The sequence below is a fragment of the Capricornis sumatraensis genome, chromosome 4, assembly GCF_032405125.1.
Source record: "Capricornis sumatraensis isolate serow.1 chromosome 4, serow.2, whole genome shotgun sequence".
NCBI lineage: Eukaryota > Metazoa > Chordata > Mammalia > Artiodactyla > Bovidae > Capricornis > Capricornis sumatraensis.
In genome coordinates this window covers 109,410,304-109,418,876 of record NC_091072.1, presented here as the reverse complement: position 1 = coordinate 109,418,876, position 8,573 = coordinate 109,410,304, and the positions used below count along the sequence as shown (strand labels likewise).

The 8,573-nt window shown below is 44.4% G+C and overlaps 1 pseudogene; it reads left to right on the top strand.

Annotated features, from left to right (window-relative positions):
• Nucleotides 1–420: 420 nt before the first annotated feature.
• LOC138078700 (ferritin light chain pseudogene) lies at nucleotides 421–1,600 on the top strand (annotated as a pseudogene).
• Nucleotides 1,601–8,573: the final 6,973 nt, after the last annotated feature.

Here is an 8,573-nt window from a genome sequence, read left to right as displayed (position 1 = left end):
GTAAATTTGGTTTAACCTTAGAAAACTATATATACATTTTGTTCATCACATTACCAATTAAAAAGATCATTTTAATAGATATAGAAAAATAATTTAATAAAATCCAACACTTACTCATGATTTTAAAAAACAAAGTGATAGACAAGCAAGAAAGCTCTTAGCAACTGAAAATAGAAACTAAGCTTTCAAAAAGGGCAAATACCAAAGTCACACAAACAGTACTGTTACTGAACAAGGTTTGTCTTGCCTGAAGTCCAGCAGGACAAAACACTGAGATGCCGAGGTTTGCAGCCAAGAGAGAATTTATACACAAGATAGCCAAGCTATGAGACAGGAAAACCAGTCTCTGCTCTGCCTCCCCAAGGCAAGGAGCTCAGTTATTTATGGGATAAAGAATAAAAACACAGGGCGGTCCAAGGCATGGGGAGTGTGGAGAAAGATGACTGGAAAGAGGTATAGAATCTGCCATTCTGAGCATCTGTTAACTAGGCTACAGGCCTCTGCAAGTTTTAAGGGTAGAGTTTTCACTCCTCTGATGTCAAAAATGTCACCAAGCAACCACTCTTGAATGCCTAGTTGACGGGTCAGTGGTCCAGACTTATCCAGCTCAGCTCAAACTATACCAGCTGACTCCAAATTCCTGAAAACAACTTGGGCAGACACCTTACTGTTTGGTATAAGTGTAGCCAAGAAGACCTTCGAGTCTCAAAACGACTTTGTTTAGTGATGGCAGGTGAAACGGATTTAACGTAGGTTTTGGTAGCATTATTGTTAATAGAAACTTTAGAAACATGCCCTTTAAAATTAGAAAGAGTGTCTAATAGTGATACTTCTATTGATCTTTCTACTGAAGAGCCTAATCAATACAAGCAGAAAGTGAGAGGAAAAAAAAAAAGCTTAAGAACTAGAAAGAAACAAAAAAGTCACCATTCACAGATATGAGCCCCGACTCTACAGACAAATCATTAAAAGTAACACAGGCGGTTAGCAAGATGCTGGATAGAAAAATAAGCCCCATATCCCCTGCTTCCAGGACCAGCCTCACAGCGTACAGTGGAGAGAAGTCCTCACTGCTAACTAACTGTGAGCACCCAGATCCGGCGCAATTCTTCCACCAAGGAGGAGGCTGCCATCAGCCACACCTCTGGGCCTCCTCCACCTACCTCTTGGAGCTTCTACTTCGAAGGCAACAAGGTGGCTCTGGAAGGTGTGGGCCGCTTCCTCTGGACGTTGGCCGAAGAGAAGTGCAAGGGTGCTGAGCTTTTCCTTAAGGCGCGGAAGCAGTGCGGTGGCCGCGCCCTGGTCCAGGACCGGCAGGTGCTGGCCCCGGAGGAGTGGAGCACCGCCCTGGAAGCCACGGAGGCCGCCACGGCCCCCGAGAAGAGCCCAAACCAGGCTCTCTCTAGGATCTACACGTCCTGGGTTCTGCGAACGCAGATGCCCAGCTCTCCGAGTTCCTGGAGCACCACTTCCTGGAGGAGGAGCTCGTCAAGAAGCGTGTCAAGATGGGCGTCCACTTGACCAACCTGTGCAGGCTGGCCGCACCCAGACCGGGCTGGGCGAGTATCTCTTTCCAAGGCTCTCCTGCCAGCGCGACTAGGCATCTCCGGAATCTGGTGGCCTTGGCTGGACCCCTCTGCTTTCCCTGGTCCCAAGATCTCTGCCAGAGCCGCTGCCTCCAGCCAGGAGGCAACTTTTTAACCACTCTGAAACCTTCATCCAAGCCATGGCACCAAATGGAAACACGAAAGGTTCCTTTTGCAAAAGGGGGCGGGGCGGGGGGGGGCGGAATGCTTGGCTGTTAAGAAAAAACCGTAAGTATCCGAATAGCATGAATGATTTGTAGTCTAATTCTCTCAATTGTCTAAAGAAATGATTCATACCGTGCGTGCATCTGATAAACTATGTTTGCTCTGCCAAGAAGAATAAACACAACTATTCAGAAAGTGTTGAATAGAATTTTAGAGTTTCAAGACTCCTATGGAGTCATGATAAAATTGCTTTCCCTGAAGAAAAAAGAAAAAGTTGATGTGATGTGATGCCATCAGCCTGTATTGAAGAAAGAACCCTATGAAATTAAATTTTGGTCTCCCATTAGGTTGCTACTGAGAACACTGATTATTAATTACATCATTCACTGACCTCTTTATAAAGCCTCTCAAGAGAAATTTTTCTCTGTCTTAATATTAGGAATAACACTGCTTTGCATGGGTAATTGATTTGTTTTTGTTTTTTGGATACTGCAAATGATGTAATTAAGTTTCTTTTTCTGACTGCCTGCTAAAAACCTTAGAGCCAAATCTGTGGTCGGTTCACCCAGAGTAAATGAGTAGGATTGTATATGCATTTTGCATATGCTTCATTCCTGGTTCTTCTATTACTAATTCCTTCGTGTATTTTATAGAGTCTTTTAAGCCACCTTAATCCCTTTCTGGAACAATGTTGTGTATAAACAGATAAATAAACTTTTAAAAATGCAGATTTTAAAAGAAATAAGACCCATATCAGAAATCAATTCAATATTAGATGCTGGGAAATACTGAAGGCAGGAGGAGAAGGGACAACAGAGGACAAGATGGTCGGATGGCATCACTGACTCAATGGACATGAGTTTGAGCAAGCTCTGGAAGATGGTAAAAAAAACAGGGAAGCTTGGCAGGCTGCAGTCCATGGGGTCGCTAAGAGTCAGACACGACTGAGCAACTGAACAATTAGAGCAAAATAGAGACAAATAAGTTATTTATAAAAAATTCAATAAAAGTGAAAACTCTGCACAGAGAAAAAAATTTAACTTTATTGAATTATATTAAGATGTTATAAATAAATGGAAAATATGCTACATTCAAGAGTAGAAAGATTCAGTTCTCTCTAAATTTATCTATAGATTTATTGCCATTCCAGTTAAAATCCAAGAAGTTGTTTGGTTTTGTTTTTTCCTGGAACTTGGAAAACTGACTATAAAATTTGCTTGAAAAGCAAAGTTCAAGAATACACAGGATTCTCTTGAAGAAAAAGATTAGGTGTGACTTGCCCTATTAGAAGCCAAAACTTTAATAAAAATGGAATGATGGCACAGAGATAGGCAAACTGATCCAGTGGAACGGGCTAGAGAAGCAGACTCAAGGACATATGGAAACTTGACAGATGATGTAGTTGTTAAAGGGAAAGGATGCACCATTCAGTAAATTGGTTTCCACAGTGAGGAGTGAAGCAAAGTAATTGGATCCTACCTGTCAGGCACAAAAATTCTATATGAATAAAGGCTTAAAAAAGAAAAATAAAACCTTCAAACTTTTGTTTTTTTATGGCTTCAGGATAAAAGATACAGAAAGCAGTCACAAATATTTATTAACACTCACCCAATATATAAAAAGTTACAAATCAATAAGAAACACATAATCCAGTTGAAAAATGAACAGGAAACTCAAATAGATGTTTTAGGATAAAGGAAATGCAAATGGCCAATAAGCATAACAAGAGCTTAATCTTATGAGTGATTGGAGAAATACAAAAGAAGAGCCTAAAGAAATACCATTTTACACCTCTGAGAATGGCAAAATTAAGAAATCTGACTATACCAGCTGATGATGAGTACATTGAACAATGGAAACTCATTCTGTTGGTGGGAGTATAAATTGGAAACCAATTTTGCCTTATTTCATCTAGTCTATAGGACTAAGGACTATAGATTAGGACTAAGCACAGGCGGCGGTGGCGGGCCACCACACTAAGTGCAGCTGAGAGCTACCCCACGTCCAAAGTCAGGGACAGCGGCCCAGAGTGCCAGGCTGCGACGGGGCAGGAACGGCCGGGAGGAGCCACCCCGAGCCCAAGGTCAGGGGCGGCGGCCGAGAGGAGCTACCCTGCATCCGAGGTCAGTGGCAGCAGGGAGGAGACACCCCACGTCCGAGGTCAGGGGCAGCCGGGAGAAGTCACCTCGCACCTGAGGCCAGGGGCGGCAGCTGGGAGGAGCCACCCAAGCCCGAGGCCAGGGCCAGCAGCCAGGAGGTGCAACCGGAGGAGAGGTGGCTGAGCAGGTACAGGAGGGCCTAGAGGAGCTATCCCACGTTGAAGGTCAGGAACGGAGGTGGTAGGGAGATACCCCTGGTCCAAGGTAAGGAGCAGCAGCTGTGCTTTGCTGGAGCAGCCGTGAAGAGATACCCCACGCCCAATGTAAGAGAAACCCAAGTAAGATGGTAGGTGTTGCCAGAGGGCAGACACACTGAAACCGTACTCACAGAAAACTAGTCAATCTAATCACACTAGGGCCACAGCCTTGTCTAACTCAATGGAACCAAGCCATGCCTGTGGGGCAACCCAAGACGGGTGGGTCATGGTGGAAAGGCCTGACAGAATGTGGTCCAATGGAGAAGGGAATGGCAAGCCACTTCAGTATTCTTGCCTTGAGAACCCCATGAACAGTATGAAAAGCCAAAATGATAGGATACTGAAACAGGAACTTTCCAGGTCATTAGGTGCCCAATATTCTACTGGAGATCAGTGGAGAAATAACTCCAGAAAGAATGAAGGGATGGAGCCAAAGCAAAAACAATACCCAGTTGTGGATGTGCCTGGTGATAGAAGCAAGGTCTGATGCTGTAAAGAGCAATATTGCATAGGAACCTGGAATGTCAGGTCCATGAATCAAGGCAAATTGGAAGTGGTCAAACAAGAGATGGCAAGGGTGAACGTCGACATTCTAGGAATCAGCGAACTAAAATGGACTGGAATGGATGAATTTAACTCAGATGACGATTATGTCTACTACTGCGGGCAGAAATCTCTCAGAAGAAATGGAGTAGCCATCATGGTCAACAAAAGAGTCCGAAATCCAGTATTTGGATGCAATCTCAAAAATGACAGAATGATCTCTGTTCATCTCCAAGGCAAACCATTCAATATCACAGTTATGCAACTTGATGTCCCAACCAGTAACACTGAAGAAACTGAAGTTGAACGGTTTTATGAAGACCTACAAGACCTTTTAGAACTAACGCCCAAAAATGTCCTTTTCATTATAGGGGACTGGAATGCAAAAGTAAAAAGTCAAGAAACACCTGGAGTAACAGGCAAATTTGGCCTTGGAATGCAGAATGAAGCACGGCAAAGACTAATAGAGTTTTGCCAAGAAAATGCACTGGTCATAGCAAACACCCTCTTCCAACAACAGAAGAGAAGACTCTACACATGGACATCACCAGATGGTCAACACCGAAATCAGATTGATTATATTCTTTGCAGCCAAAGATGGAGAAGCTCTATACAGGCAACAAAAACAAGACCAGGAGCTGACTGTGGCTCAGATCATGAACTCCTTATTACCAAATTCAGACTCAAATTGAAGAAAGTAGGGAAAACCACTTGACCATTCAGGTATGACCTCAATCAAATCCCTTATGATTATACAGTGGAAGTGAGAAATAGATTTAAGGGCCTAGATCTGATCAATAGAGTGCCTGATGAACTATGGAATGAGGTTCGTGACATTGTACAGGAGACAGGGATCAAGACCATCCCCATGGAAAAGAAATGCAAAAAAGCAAGATGGCTGTCTGAGGAGGCCTTAAAAATAGCTGTGAAAAGAAGAGAGGTGAAAAGCAAAGGAGAAAAGGCAAGATATAAGCATCTGAATGCAGAGTTCCAAAGAATAGCAAAGAGAGATAAGAAAGCCTTCCTCAGTAATCAATACAAAGAAATAGAGGAAAACAACAGAATGGGAAAGACTGGAGATCTCTTCAAGAAAATTAGAGATACCAAGGGAACATTTCATGCAAAGATGGGCTCAATAAAGGACAGAAATGGTCTGGACCTAACAGAAGCAGAAGATATTAAGAAGAGGTGGCAAGAATACACGAAAGAACTGTACAAAAAAGATCTTCACGACCAAGATAATCATGATGATGTGATCACTAATCTAGAGCCAGACATCTTGGAATGTGAAGTCAAGTGGGCCTTAGAAAGCATCACTATGAACAAAGCTAGTGGAGGTGATGGAATTCCAGTTGAGCTGTTTCAAATCCTGAAAGATGATGCTGTGAAAGTGCTGCACTCAATATGCCAGCAACTTTGGAAAACTCAGCAGTGGCCACAGGACTGCAAAAGGTCAGTTTTCATTCCAATCCCAAAGAAAGGCAATGCCAAAGAATGCTCAAACTACTGCACAATTGCACTCATCTCACATGCTAGTAAAGTAATGCTCAAAATTCTCCAAGCCAGGCTTCAGCAATATGTGAACCATGAACTCCCTGATGTTCAAGCTGGTTTTAGAAAAGGCAGAGGAACCAGAGATCAAATTGCCAACATCCGCTGGATCATGGAAAAAGCAAGAGAGTTCCAGAAAAACATCTATTTCTGCTTTATTGACTATGCCAAAGCCTTTGACTGTGTGCATCACAATAAACTGTGGAAAATTCTGAAAGAAATGGGAATACCGGACCGCCTGACCTGCCTCTTGAGAAATCTGTATGCAGGTCAAGAAGCAACAGTTAGAACTGGACATGGAACAACAGACTGGTTCCAAATAGGAAAAGGAGTACGTCAAGGCTGTATATTGTCACCCTGCTTATTTAACTTAAATGCAGAGTACATCATGGGAAACACTGGGCTGGAAGAAGCACAAGCTGGAATCAAGATTGCCGGGAGAAATATCAATAATTTCAGATATGCAGATGACACCACCCTTATGCCAGAAAGTGAAGAGGAACTAAAAAGCCTCTTGATGAAAGTGAAAGTGGAGAGGGAAAATGTTGGCTTAAAGCTCAACATTCAGAAAACGAAGATTATGGCATCTGGTCCCATCACTTCATGGCAAATAGATGGGGAAACAGTGGAAACAGTGTCAGACTTTATTTTTTTCGGCTCCAAAATCACTGCAGATGGTGACTTGCAGCCATGAATTTAAAAGACGCTTACTCCTTGGAAGGAAAGTTATGACCAACCTAGATAGCATATTCAAAAGCAGAGACATTACTTTGCCAACAAAGGTCCGTCTAGTCAAGGCTATTGTTTTTCCAGTGGTCATGTATGAATGTGGGAGTTGGACTGTGAAGAAAGCTAAGCGCCGAAGAATTGACGCTTTTGAACTGTGGTTTTGGAGAAGACTCTTAAGAGTCCCTTGGACTGCAAGGAGATCCAACCAGTCCATTCTGAAGGAGATCAGCCCTGGGATTTCTTTGGAAGGAATGATGCTGAAGGTGAAACTCCAGTACTTTGGCCACCTGATGGGAAGAGATGACTCACTGGAAAAGACTGTGATGCTGGGAGGGATTGTGGGCAGGAGGAGAAGGGGACGACAGAGGATGAGATGGCTGGATGGTATCACCGACTCGATGGACGTGAGTCTGAGTGAACTCCGGGACTTGGTGATAGACAGGGAGGCCTGGCGTGCTGCGATTCATGGGGTCACAAAGAGTTGGACACGACTGAGCGACTGAACTGAACTTCGCCATTTTATTAAAATATTCTGAAAATTTTTAACTTAAATTACCAAAAGCTACTGGAAAGCGCCATGCCTCATTTATACTAGCCACAAATTGCTGCCCAAAACGCACTCAGGATCAGCAGCCTCACACAGTCCGTCGTCTGAAGGGGCGGAGCCCTCGGACCACTGTAGGCATGCGCTTTCCAGCCAGCCAATCAGCGACGCTCCCGGGAGGCGAGGCTGGCTTTTCTCCCGCCGGAATTCGGAGTTTCCTCAGAGGAGTGTCGGGCCTGCGAAGTGGACCTTTCAGGTAAGGTACTTGGGCAGCGGGCAGCGGGAGTGGAGGGCACGCCTGTCCGGAGACATTAACTGCGGTCCTCGGCCATTGAGGTGCTTTTCGGGCGTGACGAGGGAAGCGTTTGTCCTGCGTGGGAGTCTGAGCCAGTGGCTCCTCTTGACCAGGGGGAGCCTCTGACAGGAAGTTGAAGGCTGTAAAGCTCTTAGTGGGCAGAGCTGTGAGTGGCGGGGAGCGGGCGGGAAGGCCCAGGTTGGGCAACTGGGGCTGAATGTGGCGGGTGGACAGGTTGACCGCAGGGGAAGAGGGTGGGCTTTAGTCTCCGCTCGCGCGCGCGCCTCCCCCACCCCTCGCCGCTAATCCACAGAAACCATTTAGATTAACTCAGGGCTCCCCTTCACTGGTTCTCGAGGCCTGGGTCGTGGAATTCTTACTGGATGTCTTTTTCTGCGGATTTTATTTTGTATTTCTGTCGCTAGCAGTTTCTTTGGGGTGGGGTCGTGATTGATCCTGTCAGTCGCCGATTTCACTCTGTGACTGAAATGCAAAATCTAGATTGGCCTCAATTTATTTATCCAGAAGCTGGCAAAAGCGGATCTAGAATTCTGCCGCCCTCCCCATCCTCAGAGGAGAACTCTCCATTAAGGCACCCCAGGAGTCAGGGGCAGTGCTGTCATTATCTTGTTAAATTTTGGTCCAACAAGGTAAATGAAGAGACTCCTAAAGTGGAATTCAATTAAACTTATCTTTGATATTCTCATTTTGAAATTTGCCAGTCTATTTAAATAGTGTCTTTGGATTCAGAAGGGTTTTTTTCGTGTTTTTTTTTTTTTTTTTTCAATCAGAAAACATTGAAAA